This window comes from Buteo buteo, chromosome 23 (assembly GCF_964188355.1).
Source record: "Buteo buteo chromosome 23, bButBut1.hap1.1, whole genome shotgun sequence".
NCBI lineage: Eukaryota > Metazoa > Chordata > Aves > Accipitriformes > Accipitridae > Buteo > Buteo buteo.
The window spans coordinates 2,960,920-2,981,562 of NC_134193.1; the positions used below are offsets into that span (position 1 = coordinate 2,960,920).

General features: G+C 51.9%; 1 protein-coding gene across 1 annotated transcript in view; it reads right to left on the bottom strand.

The window, feature by feature from the left end:
* CDK18 (cyclin dependent kinase 18) overlaps nucleotides 1-20,024 on the bottom strand; it is a 39,947-nt gene extending 19,923 nt beyond the window's left edge. Inside the window, exon 1 of the mRNA XM_075055205.1 lies at nucleotides 19,633-20,024. The gene's annotated coding sequence lies outside the window, so the exon portion shown is untranslated. The remainder of the gene's footprint in view (nucleotides 1-19,632) is intronic.
* Nucleotides 20,025-20,643: the final 619 nt, after the last annotated feature.

Consider the following 20,643-nt stretch of genomic DNA (forward strand, 5'->3'; position numbering starts at 1 on the left):
CCAGCCACAGCTCTGCCCCTTCCAGTCCCAGGCCTGAGGAGGTTTGGGTCTGTCCCTCGCCCCTTCCCAATCTGATGATGCTCCTCCACCAGCCTTCATCGTCTCAACCCTCTAACCTGTCTGGTGGGGGATTTTCCCTTAAATGCACTGGTCTCCTTTAATGCTACTCTCACCCACCCACCCAAGGGGGGATCTTAAGGGAAAGATCATCCCTTGGTACCAAAGAGGCATCAAAAGCTACGCAGAGCGGTTCTTCCCTGCACCGACATCCCTCAACTTCTCCCGCAACCCTGGAGCAGGTCGGGCCCCCCCTTACTCCTGGCTCTCCCCACTCCTTCCCAGCCCCCCCCACCCGGGGGCTTATCAGCACAAACCAACGGTGATCACATTCCAGACTGATGCGATCAGACACAGCATCCGGGAGCTAATGCATCGCGTCGCCAAGGCAACGGGAACCCTTGGGTTGACACGCCTGCATCTGAAAGCTTAAAAGATTATCCGTCAGCAATATAAACACTCCGTTTGGGTGCCTGCCACGCTCTGCTGTGAGGCACGGCACCCTGCTGTGGGTGCAATCCCCTGAAAATCCCTGGGATTCACCTGAATCCTGGGGACTCACCCCCCTCAACCATCCCCACTCGTCTCCCACCTTTAATGCTGCAAAACCCTAAAGCCGAAGGCTCGCCAGCGATGTTGATGTACCTGGAATCAGGGCTGGGGTATTTGGCTGGGGGTGGGAAGGGAGACTGGAGGCTGCTTTGAGTTGCAAAGCGAGGCAGGAGGATGCTAGACACATCCACTTCAGGCTTCAGACATTTAAATGTTTTCTCAGCACTACAGAAACATGCTTTGACAACAAAGATGTTGGCGCTAGTGAATGCTGCGTTAACAAAGTCTCCATGCTGGTGCTTTCCTCGTGGCCAAGAATAAAGTCTCCGAGCAGCGCTGTTCCTTCTGAAGGGAAGGCAAAGCTTGACACTTACCTTGGAGACCATTTTCCCAGCCCATGGCTCTGATCTGGCTCCCTACCTTGCAAGCTAAGCAAGTTTTAACCCAGGCACTGCTGGCGTGTGGAAACGCCGCTACTGTTGCAGGCACCCAAGGAACTAAACAGACCTGAAGTGTTTTGCTCCAGCTGTGCATGCTGCCACTGCTGAAGTGGCACTAGTAAAAGCTACAGAGGGTCCTGTGCTAGGCACCGTTTTACTCCCATACTGCAAACAGGAGCTGAGGGGAAATCCGGGATGCTCGCAGCAGGTACATCAGAGGCTCAAACAAAAGACAATCTTTCCACATTAATGTTCAGATAAGACCCACCGATTATTCTTTCAAATGAGGGCATAAGCAAGTTTCCACACATCTCTGGTGACGGTTACACTAACGAACTGCACTCTGGCAGCATCCCGAGTGATCCTTGCACGCGGCCGTAACACAGCAAGTGCAAGGGCACACTCACAGCAGCAAGTGCTGCAATTACCTGACTTCAAATCCACCTGAAGATACCAGGCTGCTTTCACTAGAAACTGGCAGGGAAGAGAGAAAGAGTTGCATGAGATTGCTGCTCGCCAGTCCCCCAAGATGCTTAAATCACAGCTTGGAGAGGAAGGCTCTGTGTTTCAAGAGAGATTTAGCAATGCTGTGCACCCCTAACAGTGGATGAAAGAAGGCCATCCACCTCCTGGATAACACACTTGCAGGACCATGGAGGACAGATCCCAACCCTGAGTACCATGCCCTTTCCTGCCCTTTTGGAAAGGGCACCCCACCTGGGACTGGGAGGGACTGGGCTGGTGGGCTGGGGGCTGCTGCAGAGCCGCTCAAGCCCCCCCCCGCGCCTGCTGTGCCCAAAGGACAGCAGTCACCCCGCTGCGCTGGGAACAAAGTCCCACCCTGGCAGGGAGTGAGTGGCATGGGATGCTCAAGACAGCAAGCCACACCGCAGGACCAGAAGGTCACGGGAAGGTGCTCAGCATGAGCTGCTGAGCAATTCCTGCTCTGACAATCCACCACCGAGCCCATCCATAATGTCCCGAAGGGCCCCTGACTCCAGGACCGGGAAAGATACAGGGAACATAAAAGATACTCCATCTTCAGGTGAATGAGGAGGAGGATGAAGGGAAGGGGTCTTTCCATCTCCCTCCCTGTCCACTCACCCTCCCCAAAAAGGTGCAAATGGTTTAGAAGGCAAACAGCTTTGCACTGACAAAAATCTGTGCTCCACAAATTGCAGCCCAAATCCTTCCCCCCCTTGCCACCTACCAGAGTGCCAGCAGCTACAGGCTGCTAAATATAAACCTCCTCGCAGAGGAAGCGGGGTGGGGGTAAAAATAGCACCGACATGGCTAGCTACCTCCCCTGCTATGCACAAGCCTGCCCTGTACTCATTATCTTTATGGCTCTGTGCAATTGTGGCTGTTTTTTCCAGCTAGACCTGGACCTACTTGGCGTCTGGTGAGGGAGTTCACATTAAAGCGTTTGTCAGCTGGAATTTACGGGACTGTTCTTGTCCTCAGCCCTCCGCTCCTCCCAGAGAGGAATTTGTCCTGCCCCGAGTGGCCATTCGGAGCCAGGTGCCCTAAAGCTGGGATTTGCTCCCCTCCTGCAAGCAGAGCATCCCGCAACCTGCATGCTAGAAGATTGAAGCACATCGCATGGGGCAGGGAGTTGGGGGTCCCCGGAGGGCACCCCCCTCGCACCCTGCCCTGGGCAGCCCCCCAGGGTGCGAGGGGCTTCGTCCACCCTCCGGCTGCATTGCTTTTAAGAGAAGGTATCCCCTTTTACAGCTGAACGGAGCAGCCCAGCCCTCTCCCACGGCATGGATTTCAAAGGAAGAATTGCTAGCGACTGCCTCTTGTTTTCCACCACGTTTCGCAGTACTGGAGTAAAGGAAGCGGAGGCATTTATTGACTTTCTGAGAGAAAGTGACACTTGCTAAGCAAAGCAATGACATCACTTGTTTTACAGCCTCAAGGATCTTGAAGGGAATTACAGCAACCCCCGAACTGCAGTCACCTCTGGGATGGAAGACGCCGGCTGACTAACAACATGCAGAAACATAACGTTGCATGGTAGGACACGACGGGTAGAAGCAGCAGTCTAAAATGGCAATAAGGAATTTAGGCATCAACAGGCAAAAATGAAATCACTCAAGTTGGAATTTGGCCAAGGAACAGGGATTAAAGCCAGCAGTGTGAATGATCTGCATTTACTGTAATGTAGTCAGAGAGTAAATACTTGGCTAAAACACTTCAAAGAGCCCAAAGCTGAATCCTGTCAGGAAAGCTCATCACATGATCAAGACAAGATGTTAATGATTCTTTAAACACTGCATTCAAAGCCGTATTTGCTGCATTAGCAATAACTGCGCTCACTATTTTTCAGCGAACTATTCCCATAGGCATTTGGGCTGTGACTATCCACATGAATCTCTCTTGCATTTGTACAGCAAAACCCGCTGGCTCTCTGCTGTGGAATTCAAGGGACAGGTATTTTAGGCACAGACAAGCCATCATCAGCGTATGAAACTGTCCCCTTTCTCCTTCAGCTTATTGCAGGGGCTTGGAAGCAAGGCTTTCAACCAACAACCACTTTATTGCTTTTCACAAATGATAAGTGGCTCCATTTTTTTCTACCATTTTAACAGACTCCTGCCCCCATTTCGCAGCTGAAAGGGTGGAAGGCTTGGAGGGAATAGTATGGGGGTTTTAAGCTTTTTTTTTTTTTTTTTTTTTATCCCTAGAGAGATTAACAGTTGTGTTTACAAGGCAAAATGAACAGTCCTACTCAGCAGTTACAGCTCATGCTTCTAGCTATTAGGTAGCATTGATTCACTCCTGCAAGTATCAGAGAAATGGTGAATTCCGCTCGTAGAGCCTTATTTGCTCTGCAAACACAGCTATCATGCAATGCTGAATGTGGCTACAGGGCTAAACAAACAGAGGACCGAGGCACCGGTTGAATACGTGCCCCTCCTCACATTGCAAGGCATGGAGACAAAAGTCAGACCCAACAAAAGCTCAGCAGCGTAGCCCATGTGCCCAGCAGCCCTCTCCGCCGGCCAGCAGCCGGTCTCTCTTCTGGCCAGCTGATGGGCTCCTTCCCAAGCTCCAGCACACGGAAGGGGCAGAGAAAAGCAGCATGAGCTGGCAAGACCGCTGCGCGCAGGCGATGGGAGAGATTTCGGCCTCTCCGCGGTGCACATTCCTGTGCAAACAGGAGCTCAGCACAAGTCGGATTCCTCCTCCACTCCCAGATTTCCTCGGCAGGGCCAGAGTCGGGTGCTCTGGAGGTGTACGGAGGGGGACAGGGAGAGATTTGGGGCTGTGCTGGGGAGTCGGAGGGAAATCCCAGCATGCTGGGGATGACTCGAACATACAGCAGGGGCGATGCTGAATTTTCTGCAGCAGCTGGGAATCCTACTGCGGCAAGGTCAGAGGGGCAGGGAAGGATATTAGCCCCTGACCACCAAATGAACGTCTCCCCAGCTGCTCAGCTGTCGCCATGAAATCCTCCCTGGGGTAACGAGCTCCCAGCCGCTCCCTGCCCATGGCAGATGCTGCAAAGCACAGTCCGAGTGCCCGGGTAGATTAGTTCCGATGGACAGAGGTTGCTCGGAGCTGCAGCGAGGACCGGCATGGCCCTGCAGAGCCGGGGCCAGATACTGCTCAGCCTTGGCGCTGGGCAGCGGACCGTGCCCATCAGACAGGGCGGTTTGCACGATTAATGTCCCCAAAAGGTGAGTGATGAGGAGAGAAAGCAAGGCCAGCTCTCGTCCCTCCACATTCGCCTCCCGCCGCTCAGCTCTGCTATTCAGGGGGCCTGACATTTCCCTCCTACACAGGGAGCAAAGCCAGGAGGTCAAGATCCCGCAGGGAAGGGAGTGCGATCAGTTCCTATTAATCTACAGGAGCCCTGTAGCAAACAGCAAGACCATCATCCCAGGGCAGCGACGGCGCTGGGCATGATTGAAAAGGGAACTTGGGGTCCCTGGGGAGTCAGTCCATCCGCACGTTGCAATTTTTTTTCCTCCTGTACTACTGGCTTCCATGATTACAACAAATTCAGTGCATCAGGAATGTGATTACGGCAGCCAGGAGATCGCTGCCCTTCCTTCTCACGTCTGCAGTTTGGAGGAGGCTTGGGAGGAAAAATGATCCTGTAGCAAATGCGCGAGACTGGCTTCCACTCCGGCTCTGACCCTCTTGGCATGCCTCGGTTTCCCCAGCTATAAATCAAGAATGACAACGCATCCTTCCTCCCTTCCAGTTTATTTGCATTTTCCTCAGCTGTGAGACCCTTGCAGGCAGAAGCCTGGTTTGTGGGGTGTACAGAGCCCAGCACAGCAGGGTTTCTATCCCTCATTTGCAGCCTTGCAATTATGGCCGTGGTAAGCTGGTGTTGAGACAACAACGCAGGCAGAGCACAAGCCCCATGGAGCACGTACGGATCTCAGAGACTCAAACAGACACGAAGACAGCCTGGGAAGGGTGAATGCTATGGAAAACTTCCTGCAAGCCCAGCCTCTGGAGACTTTATAACCTGTACTTGATGCACGGGTGAGAGTGGGAAGGAAAGCCGTTTTGCTAGACGCACATTTCCACTCTCATTTGTCCGAGTCCTGACAATGAGCCCAGTAACAAGAGCACACAAAGGAGGTTTGTTCTGCCTTTGTATATTTTGCCTTTCTCTGTGTCCACAGCCCTGTGCGGTGCAGTCAGCAGTTCTCACTTGGCTCTTCCATTCCCGGCTCTTTGTGAGATCAGGGCAGCTCCGAGGAAGGCATTAAAATGACGGTCATTATTCCAGCAGCCTCAAAACACTAGGCACTTATTCCTCAGCCGATGCTAACCTGAGAAAAGTGTCCAGTGTTCGGCTGGAAGAACAATAGGCTGCTAACAGTTTGTCCACCACAGACATCCCAGTCACGGGTGGGAGCTCAGTGCTGGCATTGTCTGCTCTGCTGAGCCACCCTGAAGGTGGTCGTGTCAGTGTTTCTATGGTACGTTCATCATCTTCAGGGGATGAGCGGTCCGGACTCGCAGCCGCTGTAGGTCAGCAGATCCCCTGCTCCAACCCATCCATCGCTGCTGGTTTGCACCAGAATGGCAGGCAGCGGGAAATGAGTCTCAGCAAAAGTGCATGACTTTTCCCCCTGGAGCCCAACACAACTGCGTTCGGCTCCGAGACAGACGCTCCCCTTGATACTCGGTTTTGCTATGGCAGCTATCTAAGTTATTGAGACTTCATTTACGGTCGCTCAGGAGTTCAGGGCGCGTGTCCCACTGGCAGCGTTCACCGTGATGGCAGCACTGCCTTGCTCATACGGCGGGGCTAGACCGTGATGCAGGAGACCCCGGCTGTAACGCGACGCTTGGGAGCAAAGAGCTGTGCTGGGATTTACAGCTCAGGTATGCTCCCGCACGTGCTGCTGATCAGCTTCATGATATTTAGCTGTTCTTTCCCCTTTTCCATGACTCACCTTCTCCTTTCATCCTGTTATTACACAGCGGGCACGTCCTTCACAACGAGCATCACACTATGTGTATACCGAGCTCCTAGCACAGTGAGTAGCTACTGCAATATCAACACAAGTAATTACTGAAGAGGAACATTACCAGCAAAAGCCAGCCCGGTCCTTGCCTTTTATGACACTCAAACGATTATTGAATGACAATTAACTAACACAATCCAAGCTGCATCCGAGGCAGGTTGGCTCTTCCCTGCTACACCGAGGGACCTCGCTGCGAAGCCTGCCTGCTTTTCACGAGCCCCTTGGAGACCTGATGCCCTGCGCTGCCCTCTCCCAGCATCACCTCCCCTTACCTGGCTGTCATGTCACACCCCCCAAGTGACAGAGGCTCCCGAATATGCAAGCACCACCAAGAAAGTGTCCACGGGTCCTGCTGAATGAAAGACACTCCAGAAAGACAAACCAAGCACTGTCAGCCCCGCAGCTGGCAGCCAGCGTTCCCAGGTGGCTGGGAGAGACAGCGAAGAGGGTGCCAGCTTCCAGCTGCCAAAGAAAGTCATTCTCAGTAACACAAAGCCTCTTCTTTTCTCTCCCAGGAGTGTTTAACCTGTGGCTGAGGCTGTCAGCACCTGCCCTTCCTTTATTGCTAGATGGGAAGGAGGATCCACGTTACGGGAGAAGATCCCTGGTGCAGGAGAGACCAAGTCCCACTGAGCCTCTCCCCCAGCACCGTCCCCAGCACACCTGCAGCTCCATCCCGCTGGATGAAGCTGTGCAACGCTGTCATCCACACGCTTACACAGCATGGGGTATGTCGGGTCTGCTGCCTTCTTAATTGCTATTTTATTTCCTCCTTTTCCTTTTTTTTTTTTTTTTTTTTTTTAATTAGAGCTTTCGTTCTTTCCCCAGCCCACACAGAGCTCCCAGAGCTGCAAGCTCATCTGCGATTGCCACGCAGACAAGAGCTCACGGAAAGCCAGGATTCGCTTTCCCTGCAGTGGTCAGGAGGAGCCAAGAGAGGTTCTCTCTCTGTCTTTTTAACAGAAAATACTGGAATATTCCTTCTGTGACCCCTGATGTCATCTTCCACCCAAGGCCTCTCTTTCTGGCATGCGAGAACATGGCTGAAAGGAAGGCATCAGTGCAAAATGAGGACTGGGGGTCACTCATTTCTTCAGCTGCGATGTGGAAGGCAGACGCAGGAGTCGGCTTCGACCTGCTGCCCAGGGGTGTGATCACAGTTCAGCTGGCATCGCGCTGCCTCAGCTCCGCAGGGACAGCTGAGCAGAGGGATCACGCAGTCCTGCTGCCCGGGTCCCCTTTCTAAAAGCATTCCTAGGGAGGTATTTAAAGAAACAGAAGTTGCATCCTGTACACCCGATAGTCGTGCGGAATTTGTGAAATGCAGCTACCTCTGGTGCAAAGAAAAGGAGGGGGAGAGCAACCAACGCACAACGAAAAGGTGAAGAGAAGAAATGAAAGCCAGATCCTCGTGAAAAGTCTTACCAGAGGGACCCTGGTATCAAAGGATCTTGACAGGACTGAATTTCCCAGAAAAACAGAGAACAGTTTTGATACAAACAGAAGCACAACATTTATAAGAAGCGGGACAACCACAAGCACTCAAAGCAATTAAGAGCTCGGCTCTTCGCCACACATTTTCTAGGAGACTAGAAATGCACAGAGCCCGGCTTGTCTTGCTCTACCCTGATAAACTGCACTTATAAAAGGGCTGAGACCTCTGCCAGTTACGCTCTACAGTCCGTAGGTATCTGGATTTCTATGCCACCCCACTCTGGCAATGGGAGGAGGAGATGGAGAGACTGTACAAACAGCTTCATACGGGATTAATGGTCTTTCCTCTCCCAGCAAGCTCCCAGCTCAGATCCAGCAGCTCCTTGGAGCTGACGCTGCCAGTAAACCAGCCCCAAACCACCCTCGGACAGGTCTTTCTGCAGCAACAGGAAAAGAAATGAATGAAAGGGGCCGGTGTTCCTGACCTACTTCTCCCCACTCCAGCAGAGTTTACAGTACCAGCTACGGACTGGGTTTCTCCCCACGACTGTGCTCTGGAGCAGCGGTACCACTGTTTGGCATTAGGCACATAAAACTCTTTGCAGCAGGGTTTCAAATCTGTTTTATTTAAAGCTCTGGAATAGTCACATGGTAGTAAGGTAGTGAGCAAACACTGCAAGTCTACTTCCCTGCCAAGGATTGCACTAATCTGGTATTTAATCTTAAACCAGTTGTGCACCCATCCTTGGAGGGCTTTGCGCACGTGTGTGTATGTATTTCTGCCTCAGATGCGAGGGAAATGCAGCCACACAGGTAGGGAGCATGACGAGCCAACGCTTGAAGAATCGGGAGGAATTCAAAGCACAGCACAAACTGTAATTACTTTTGGCATCCCCGTCTCCCCCATAATGGGAAGAGTAATGCTGCAATATCTTTTTTTGGGACCCTTCCTTATCACGATTACCGCAATGGTGCTTAGAGCCCCAGCCAGGGGTGAGATGTGTGGGTGGGCATCCGTGTGATCTTTCTGGCTTGGCTTGGCTTCCCAGATCCAGGGCCCACACCTCATCCTCACGATGAGAGAAGGGACTGCTCAAGTCCTTGCTCCAGCTGGTGATAAGGGACTTCTGCTCTACTAAGCTCCTGTCAAGGCTGGAGGAAGGCAGGAGATTTAAAAAGCCTCCTGAGCCACGAGGTGGCTGCCAGGGATCCCAGTGCGATAAGAGCACCGTTTTGAGGCAGCGAACTTGGCAAGAGCTCCGTGTTGCTGCCTAGATGCCAGGCTTTGAGACACCCTTGCATCAGCAGGAACAGCCTCCAGGGATGGTTCTCCCTTGCCCCTGGCCCGTGCACTGCACCACCTTGAAAGCCGATGGTGCTTTGCCTGCCTCGGGGGGGATGCACGACTTGTGCCCTGCTGCTGCAAACTCTTAAAGCTGCTCCTTTACGGAAGGATTTCACCTGCTCTCCTGTCCCCCGTGCCCTCTCCCCTCTCCCCATTTCAATGTTCAAGTTTTTCTCCATAACCTGAAGGGCGCCAAGTGTCCCTGCCATTCCTTCTCTGACTTCTCAGATCTCAGCGCTGATACCACCGCCACGAACACTACACCCCTTATTTCTGCACATGAAGCATTTCCACTTCGCAAAGCGCCAGGGGTTGGGCAACACAGTGAAAACCAGACATTGTCTGGGCCACATGCAGGGAAGGAATCATGCAGAAACAAACACCAAAAGAGATTTTCACAGTAGTAAATGTCTCAGGGAACAGCTAGTGAAAGCAAATGAAGTGGATCCTCAAGTGGTCCTGCTCCGCTTAGGATTTGACTAGACATTAAATGAGGGCCTCCCCCAGATGTACGGCAGCTCCTCAGTTCTGGGGGTTGCCAACCGGCTTGGATGTGTGCCCGTATAGCAAAACCTTCTCAGTCTTGCCTCCTCCACCAGCTTCCTTCAAAAGAGCGGGGAGAGCAGAAAGACAGGAGGCTGGGCTGAGATGCAGAGACGCTCCTTCCCCATGGCTCCTCATCCTGCCATCCTCCGGTGTACCGCCCTCCCTCTGGGCAGCCCAGGACAGGGATGAGCTTGCAGATCACGCTGTCCTGCTGTGTCCGTGCTGTACCTCCTCTGCTCAGGAAGCTCTTTATCAGGTATTTTGCACCAGCAGCACTGTTTTCCTTAAACACAGGGATGCTACAAGGAGGCTGTAGGATTGCCCAAGAGCCCAGCCCAGGCTCTGTGATGGTGCAAGCTCTCCAGGATCCCAAACCTGGTGAGATGCTTCTTTCCAGGAAACCTCTGTCCCTGAGAGAGCAGCACATGCTTGCAGGGCACCCTCAGCCATCCTTCTGCACTGCCTGGAGACACCTACCTCCCTAATATCCTCACCCACCGCAGCTAAGCACTACCATGACTACGACATTTTCATGTTAAACCAAACATGGACACGTCTGGATACCAAACAGAGATATCCCAGATGAAACATGTATAAACAGATTAAGCATGCCTCAGTGCCTGCAAACCTCTGCTCACTTCCCTATGGAGGGCAACATTTCATGCATATCTGGGAACTCAGCAAGCACACGCTGTTTAGATAAACCTTGTTCCCTGTTAAACTGTAAATAACATCTGTTTCGCCAAGCCAAGCCCCAGCTCACCGCTCGGTGTCCTGAAAGTTGCAATGTCAGTCATGGGAATGGCCGACAAAGCAAGTCTATTTGGTGGGTTTTAAAACAAAGAATGTATCTCTTTTTTTTTTCATTTTAAGCTCATTTTTCCTCTTCTCTCTTCACTCCCAACCCACCTCCCCCCTGCACTTTAAAAACTATCACAACTCTCATTGCATACTGGTTGAGTCCCCTCCACAGCTGCCTGCAGCTCTGGTGTCCTTGACAAGCTAGATGGGTTTCTGCAGGAGCCTTGGAAACTGGGGGAGATAACAGAGCCCAGCATGAGATAACCAGAGTCAAAGAGAGTGAGGGAGAGCGATCTCTTGCAGGAAAACACGTGGTTGGACTCACCAGTCCTTGGCCACTGTTAGGAAGAGATAGGTGCTGGGCTGCAACACGCGCTGACCCGTGGGCTGCAGTCCACGGCCCTTTTGTAAGACAACAGAAGCACATCTGGAAATAAAATTTCAAATATAGCCCCCTCACCCCCCAAATCAAAACACAGACCTATTGCCATGTGGTTTTCAGTAACAGGCCACAAGAGCGAAGGAGACTCAAAGCTCAGAAAGCGAGATGAAAAGGGACTACATCAAGCAGAGCTGTTCAAAGCTCACTTGGTTGTATTCAATTCTACTCCTCTCCTGCCTCGCAAGCTGATAAGCTGTACGCTTCATAGGAAACGCTCAAGATAAGAAAGGATTATAATCCTGAGACCCAAAGAGACGAGAGATTTGGCGTACATTCACGCAGCAGAGCATCAGCCGAGCTGAGGTGCCCCCCTCTCACCACCACACCTAATTCTTATCTGGTTTAATACTGGTGGGTTGCTTGTACACACTGCAACTAACTGCACTTGCAACGCTGCTATCATAGTGCGATTAGTTGCACAATTAATCGTTAATAAGAAGGGATTGAAAGGGATTAAGTACTTAAATAGAACACATGCTGCTAATGGTAATTTATAAAAACACGCCTTCTCCCTCAGATACTGTGTCATGTTTTCCTGGAATTAAAATGACTCAATTGGACCTTTTCTCTGCACCTCCTGCACAGAGGAAATACCTGTTTCCATCGCTGTGTAGCTGCAGCCGGGGTCAGAGAGGAATTCAACAGCGTGAGGGGCAGCTCTGCACATCCCAGCAGGAGGATCGCGGTGGAAGGGAGGGATGTGAAGGTGGTACCGGGGGGTTGTGATGGTTCATTTAAAGGAGAGAGCAGTTTGGGGACACAGAGGCACTCTGCATTTTTGATTGTCTTTTGGACGAGACACAAAGCAACCCCTGGGTATGACCGAAAAGAGCATTAAAACCACTAGTTCTGCCTCCTCCTCAGACTCCCAGGCAGGTAATGTTGCTTCTCTGTCGTCCCCCCCTCAATTTACATTGCAAATGGTGTTTGCAAATTCCTGCCTAAAACCCAGACACTAGGAAGGCTGGTCCATCCGCAGCCTTTCTGGGACCCTTCCAAAGAGCTGAAACGGCTCCGAGACGCCTGGTCAATGCAAGGACGGGGGGGGGCCCAAACTACCACTCCTGCAGCTTCAGGTCCCCGTGTCCCCATCTCCCTTCGGCTACAGGCACAGCAGCAGCTCTTGATGCTGACGATGATTTGTGATGGCCCCGACAGCTCATCCTCCCCCACCTCAGACCCACGTCGGAGAAGTTTTCTGCCTTGAGTCAAAAAACAAACCGGCGGAAAAACAAACCCCTTGGCTCCTCTGACCAGGGCAGTCTGAGGCATCCCTTAGAGGTTTCTTGCCTTGACCACACAAGCCTACAGCGAGACTTGTCCCTGCAGAGGTTTCCCCTGCACTGGGCAGCATTTCAGACCCCAGCTCTTCCTCGAAAAAGAAAATACGCCAGCTGACGGACTTAGGCAGCTCTGTTCAGCACACCCATCCCGAGCGGGGACCGACTGCATCGCATCCAGCGCAGGAGGTCCCGGCAGCCCGCGGCACTCCGGTGCGGCACTGCTGGCAGAGCGGCTCCCCGTCTGTGCCGAACCTGCTCCTGGGATAAAGAGAGGCTTTCAGCCTCCGGGGTTGCTAATTCACCTCCTCTGGCCAGTGCCATGCTCAGGAAACACGCAATATCAATGCCTTTATTGTAGAGGCAGATCGCGAGGGCTGCAAAGGCTCGCCCCTAGATGTGGTCTTCTTCAAGCAGGACGGGGAACATTGGCAAACCTGCAAAAGAGGTCGTCCTCACAGCCACAACCCGGGATGTAGCTGTTCCCTGTTCTGGACTAACACTGGCCTTCAGTCCCCTAATTGCAAACATGAAAAGCAAACAGCGCACGGAGGTATCCAGCCACAGGCTGACTTGTTACGTCCCTTCTGAGAGCCTGAGGGGCAGGGCTGCAAGGCAGATACCACCATGATGGGCAAAATACAAAGGACAGATAAGAAAAGGCTGGGATTTGTGAGATACAGTTTGTTCCCGACTGCCTATACTTCCTGTATCCTGTGGCACAGTGATTACTGTGCAGTAATTAGTTAATAATTACAAGCTGACCAACCCTCAGGAATATCTGTAGCAGAAGGAGCAACACATGCTTTAGGCTGAATGCAGATTTTCTTCACTGGTTCTCCCTTGCACTTAAATCACTGCTCTGATTTGAGGCAGGGAGAACAGATGTCAGAAAGGTTATTATGCCTACAGGAACACAGGAACGGTTCCTCGCCCTTCTGTAATCACTGTTTGTTCAAGGATGGCCAAGCATTTCACCAATATCAACTGTACCTCAGCCCGGCTGTGAATTTGGCTATTATCCCCGCCACCGAGACGGGAAAAACAGAAGTGCAGAAATGGGATGGGACTCACCCAAGGTCAAATAGCAAGTCAACGGCACAGCCAGAAAAAGAGTCCAGGAGATCTGGCTCTGGATCCTACCTCCAAACCACTACTGCAGCACTGGTTTATTTGGTCTGTTGTTTATAGATCGCTGCTGCCCAGATCTACAGTAACAGGACTGGATCCCGAATTTCTGAAGCACACTCTCTACCAGGTCACTGGCGATGCTGGTACTGCAGAAATGAGTGAGTAGTTTCTAGCTCTCTGTGTTATCAGGGTGCCAGCAGAGATGACACAAGCACACGTTACGGAAGAGAACCTACTACCAAAACTAGAGAGGATTTGTGACACTCACAGCCTCGGCTGGTGGCAAAATTGCCGTGTCTTGTGCTGCTGTGGGTCTACTGACTTCAGCAGAGCAATGCCGATTGACACCACTTGAGCATCTGGTGAAGTATGGCAGAAAGTGGAATTTAACCTACCAACAAGGGCAGATGCAATAGGAGGATGCATTTTCTGGGCGAAACGAGATCACTTCAGCTGCTGTCTTCAAACCAGATTTTTAAAGTCCAAAATAAGAAAAAAAACCCAAAGTGCTATTGAAGACCCCTGTAGGTCCCTGGCTGCATCTTTGGGTATCTATAGATCAGCAGCATCTGCTCCAGCACAGGCTCAGTGCATAAGCTGCCAGTCTAAGAGGCTTTCCACCAAATAATTCAAGTCATGCTAGAAGGCATAAAACCAAGCTCCAGGTGATGTTCCACACTGGAATACAGAAAAACCCCAACACCGATGAATTTATATGCATGTGCATGTTCACAAGCGCAGAGTTAAGGCTCCTGTTCATAAACCTTGTCAGATTTAGCAACTAAAAAAAGATATGGCTTCAAGAGTGTGCAGTGCTGGGGAGAAGCGGGTGTGAGTGAGAAGTGACGGGGGGGGGGGGGTGGTGCAGCTAAATCTAACTGGGATCATGAATCACAACCAGCATATTAACACTTATCAAATAACTAATAGACTGAGTAAAAATAAACTATTTAAATCAAAATAGAGAAATAGCAGAAATAAACGGAACGTTTGGAATGTTTCTGCTTCCCAAAAAAGGCACATTTCAATTTCTTCAGAGGTTTCAGTATTTATGGTCAGCTTCAACAGTCTCTCCTTTTTAATTTAGCAATTCAATTAAAAGCCACCAAAACAACAGCAGCACCCCATGGAACTAGTCAAATCCAGCCCCCCGCCCCACTCCAAAGCCCCCGGCGGGGGAAATTTGGGTTGTTCTAAAGGAAACAGCTGAGCATTTCAGAGGTTGGGAAAGAAAAAGAAGGAGGGGAAGAGGGTTTATGTAGAAGTCTTCAGTAATAAAAACATTACTGCATGGCAGGTCCTGAGCAAAAGCTGAAAGGGTGCCCAAAAGACAAATAAAATTCATGTCACCCCAGACCACAGCAAGAGACGGGCTGTTAGCTACAGACCAGCACAAAACAGCACATGTTGGAGACAGTATTAGACCTCAGGTTTGAGATCCAGCACCATCACTGATGGGACCTTGCTGACACCAGGAATATGCTCCTTGCCTCAGTTTCCCACCTGATAAATGAAGAAGATACTACTAGCTCAAGGGTGGCGCGAGGGTGAATTGTTTGGGTGTAATTCACAAAATTTAAAAGTCACAAGATAATTGGATTGAATGCACCATTAATTGGCAATGAAGTGTCTTCATTAGCAGCGCCCTTCCTTCCAGGCGCACACAGAAGCTGCGCGCTTTCCCTTCCAAGGCAAGGGCAGTAAACCCAACACCACCCCATCCTATTTTCTTCCTCCTCTACGCATCACAAGCAGTAACAGCTCTGGTGATACCGTGTGCTCCTGTAACGCTGGCAGAGGTGACTGCTACCAGGCACTGACAGCTCTGTATCAGAAATTCACTACTCAAATAATTTATTATTTTTGTCATGGCAGTGCCTGCTGGCCCCAGAGATTGAGGACTCACGGTGCAAAAGGCAGCGATGAGAAATCCTGCTTCAAAATGCCCCTGATTTAAATCCACAAAGGAAGATAAAAGGGAAGCAGAATACAGGGCCAGGCTCACAGCAGGTCAGCGTCAGACCCAGGCTGGCTGTGCACAGCCTGAGATGCTCTGAAATGTCTCCACCTGAGCTGCTCGGGGAGACCTGGCTCCCAAAAAGCAATGAGCATCCATCTTTGAAAGCAGCAGGTCAAACATCCCTCCGTTCCACAGTGTGAACACATTCAGAGTTATTTATCCTCCTGGCACGCTGGTGTGGCAGGGACGGTACCTGCTGTAAGGTACCTGATGTTAGACGGGAGCACAGAAAAGCCACAAACAAAACCAGAAGAGCTGGCGCTGGCATCTGAATCCAACCCTCTGAAGCAAGTGCCCCAAAGCCTGGAGCATCCTTCCGCTTCACCAGCTGTATTCCTGCAGGTCCTGCCTACACTTGAAACTGTGGTGCATTATGCATTCAGCACACGAGTGAGAATTTTAACAAGAGCCCAGCTGCTGCTCAGGTGTGAAAAGAAATGGTCAGATTTTCAGCAGAGATCAGCCCAGTGGGCAGGCATGCTGTGCTGAAGATACGTGGACATTTCCCAGCGGGAATGCAGCATGCCTAGCCTGCCTGCAAAAAATCTAGCCTTAATTGTGGTGGCTTGGAGCTCATCCCTAAAACAGCGAGGAAACCCAGAAGGCAAGAGAATACAGATCTCAAGTTGTGATTGGAGATACAGCAAGAATAAGACGCACATAAGGAGGGAGGCAAAGAAAGAACAAGAGAGATGAGAGATTGCAGCAGCGTCAGAAGCACGGATGAACCCCAGCCATCTCCGAAGGCTTGCTAGCTCTGCTCTGTGGCTTGAAAATAATTTCACACCAGCTTCTTTTCCAGCCGGGCTGCCTAGACAAAGATATGAGCTAAGATTGTGAGCGACTGAGCAAACAAGCAGCGGATGAGCAACATTGGCTGCAGGCAAAACGCTACCTGAAAAGAAACCTTGATTAGAAATGTAAAGAGAGCGCAAAAGATGCTCCCTCTGATTACAGATCGACTCTGCAAAGTTAATTGTTCACCAGATTGTAATCTGGGCTTTTGAATCTACATTAATCAACAGGTTGCTTTCTGCTATCAGTTTTCCCTTTACAAACAGCAGAAGCAAGTAAATTTAGAGAAAAGCAAACCCAGCAGGTCAAACCTCTGCACGGACAGAGTTTGCTGAAAGCAGTCGAAGGGCCTTTTTTAAATAGAGACCTTTAATTGTTCCTCTACCTGTAAAGATGTAAACGGACACCATGTCATCAACCAGAGCTGACCTTTCAGGGTTTCGGTACACTAACTACGCAGAGCAGAACTCAGTCCAGGCTGGGTTGGGATCTTTTCTGAACTCTGTAGCTGGCCCCAAAGTCAAGACCCCCTGTCCTGTTGCCTGGAGAAGCTGCTTTAAGTTTGCCTCAATTTCCCTGAGCATGGAAGGAGAATTTGGGAGGCTCTTACGGAGTATAAACCCTCCTGGAAACTCTTACTATTATTTGGACATGACTCCAAACATGTGTCCCAGATTTTCCGGAGATTCTCAGACCTCCTGGCCCAAACCTCAGGTCTGTATGGAAGCCAGAGGAATGTCTCAGGGTTTACAAGGATTGACCAAACATTCATTTCTCTCCAGAAGGCCAGACCAAGGGGATGGTCTCAGTGGAAACTGCAACGTGGATATTTTAATGCATACACAACATATGGAAAGTACATATACAGGTTTCTGTCTCACCAAGTGGCAGGGTGCAGCACAAAGGACAGAGGGAACAGAGGGATCCTCGTGGACTTGGGAGATCAAAATTCAATTCCCTGTGCTACCACAGGCTCCCTGTAGCACCTTGAGCAAGCCATTTTGTCTCTCCACTTTCCCATACGCAAAATGAAGCTGCCTTCATCTATCTTGTCTAGTTACAGTGCCGGCAACAGAAGGCAAAAACTGTCTCCTCCTGTATCCGTGCTCTTGGCACAGCAGGGCTGGACCCCAGCCCGTGCCTACCCGGGATAAACAAGACAGCGACAATGGCAATAAATGCATATGAAAGGCAGCAGCTAAAGATTTAAAGCAGCTAGTGTGGAAGCCAGCAAAAAGCAGCCGGGCACATCAGCTCCATTTCAGTCACCTGTAACGTACGAATATGTGACACCATCACTTCGCTCTTTGTCACTCGCTCGCCAGCGAAGCCCGGCTGAAGGGTCCATTCAAGGGACCACAAAGAGAGCTTGTTTAGTGAAAGGGGCCTGCGCAGCATCCAGACAAGTATTTTAGTGCTTCCATGCCTATCTCTGCCAGCATCCCAAAGCTCTATAGATCTCAGGGAGCAAACCTCCGAGAACAAAGCAAGGTCAAGTGTTAACAGATGGAGGAACTCAGACGTGGGGATACGGTGATGCGTCCAAGGTCAGACAGAATCTGTGGCAAGGCCAGGGACAGGGTCAGATCTCCAGAGTCCTGCTCTTCAGTTACAAAATTTCCTCTCTTTTCCAAGCAGCGTAAGAGAGGAGGAACTCCCAGCCATTGCTGGGGAGGTTGTTCCACTACTCATTTATTAATTGCCCTCATTTGGACATGGTACCAATACTTTCCTGCATTAGTATGTCTGGGCTCTGGGCAACAAATCTGTGAAATCTGCAAAACCTCCCATCAGAAGTGGTCTCGCCTGGATAATGGGCACCAAAACTTGCACAGAAGTCTTCTGGCATGACAAAGAGAGTCTAAAAATCAGCAAACTGTGTGCTGGATGCCTCACACATACACACACAGAGATGAAGTTTCACGGATGGGGTGCCAGTGGGTGAACAAGGTGCCCTCCTTCTATTCGTGCCTCCTTTGCATCAGGCTCTTGGACATGTCACGTCCCATCGATGTACTTGTATCTGCTCCAGGGTGGAAAGGATGCTCTAGACTACAAATGCACTTTGAGATCGCAGTGTGCCACCACTGAAGCGTTCCCGCTGACACTAACTAACCGATTTTCTAATGGCCTGGTGTTTGCATCAAGGGAATTTTTTCAGGATCATGGGAACTGGTTTTCATGACCTCTCCACAGACGGGGTGACCCAGATGCCCTGTCAATGCCTCGTGAGGCTGGAAAACAAGACTCTGCTTGCATTCACCACATTTCAGCTCTGTCTGTTAGCACATGTTGCAGATCTACACGCTGCCCCATTACCACTGAGGAGGAAATTAGTCCTATTTCTTTGCAGGAAGAGGGTCTGGTGCGAAGACACCCTTTCAGAAATCTCACCTGGAGGCACTAACTTTCTGCCTGCCGCTTGTTCAAAGCGCTTCCCCCTTCGCACCACTTGCACCATTCATTTGGTTGATGCAGAGCACAAAAAAACCAACGCCAGCAGCCCCAGGCCTGACCCTGATGCTTTCTTCTTTTCAGAGCTAATGCCACCATTGTGCCCACTAGCCAGCGTGCTCATTCCGGTCTGTTTTCGTGGAGAGAAGAGCAAGTTTATTAAAGCCTGACTTTACAGGAGCTAGAGCTGGCATGGCAGGGAGAGCTGCTCTCAACGGGCGGCCTTGTCTGGGGAGAAGCGTTCTGGGGGCAAGTTCTCCGCACCCCTGGGAACTCGTCAGAGCAACAGGCGTGTTGGAGAGACGTAGCTGATACTGACAGCCACAAAAAAAAAGAAATGCAGCATGAGGAGAATGCCATGCTGCCGGCCAGCCAGCAGCAGGACCCCAACCCGAGCAGGGGAACCCACCAGACAGACCCTGGGTGTCAGCCCCCTCTGGAAACTTTGATGCCGGAGAGAGAAGGGTTCCCTCCAGGTCCTTCCCGGAGGGACCCGTGCCAGGGGCGCCTACCAAACGGAGAAGTCGATAGCGAGCGAAGGGTTGACCGGGGCTCCCCAAAAACCCCGTCTAGGACCAAAACACGCTCAAGGCATCTCCTCCACCGGGGAAGAGCCAGGTAGAAAACTGCTGCCGCTCTCGCTACAGACCCCAACCCTCCCTCAACTTCAGCCATCCCCTCCCCTACAGCACTTTCTGCCCAAACAGTCCCAAAAGCAGCGACGGGTCCCGACCGGGGCTGCGGCAGGGGACCCCGGGGGGGGAACCCCCCGGGTCCGGGGGGGGTGTATGGGACGGACCCCCAGCCCTCCGCCGTGTTTACCCCGGCACTCACCGGCCGCCGAGCAGGTCTCGCCTCCGTCCTTCCTCCTTCCTGCTGCCGCCGCCGGGTCCCGGGGAAGAGCAGGGGCGGCGCTGCGGGCGCCGCGGGGCCGGGCTGGGAGCCGGGGGGCCGGTAACGGAGCGAAAAAAAAAGCCGGTGGCGGTAACGGAGAGGGTGTGGAGGGATGGAGCGGGGCCGGTGGAGCCCGAGCGGTGGCGGAACCGGAGTAAAAGGCGTCGCGGTTGCCGGTAGGGGTCGGAGCGGTGCCCGGTTACCGGCGGCGAGAAGCGGAGCGGTGCCGGCGCTTCGTTCGGTGCCGGCGCTGGCTCCTCCCCGCCGCAACCCCGGGATAAGGAACCCGTTCGGTCCCGTTGTCGTCCCCCTCCGGGGCCGCCCCGGGAGACCCGGCCCTGCTCAGGCTGCCCGGCGGGGAACCGAGCTGCTCTGCGGGCTGGGGAGCCGCGCACAACCCCCCTACCCCTTCTCCATCCACCGCCCCCTTCCCCGATCCCAGCCCCAGCACACGAGTCGGGGGAGTTCCCTCCTGTAGCTCTTCCTACTCGTCCTTGAGGCTTTTGGCAGATGAGGATGAGCGAGGGCAGCCCGGGAAAGCGGGGAGCCGGCAGGGAAACATCCCTTGGGCAGCCTTGGAAATCACAGCTTCTGTCACTCCGGTTGGGGGTTTGTCTTTAGCAGCAGCTTCACCGTCCGTTCCAGCTATTTATTGTCTTATATGTAGCCAAACATTCTCACTTTGCCAAAAATAGACCGGCCGTGGAAATAAATCAGGCTCACTGGAGGTGCCAACATTGTCTGCCTGAAACTAATTAATTTCTTATAGCCCCAGCTCTGCGAATCCTCGCCTTCCCTCTACAGACCATCCTGTCTGTCAGGAGAGTTTTTTGTAATTAGTGGGCATTATGCCTAAATCTGGGGGATGTGCGGGAGGTTTAACGTGGCGGGGGAAGGTGGAGAGATGCCAGCAGGACACCTGGGCAGGGAAGGAACAAAAGCCGTCCACAC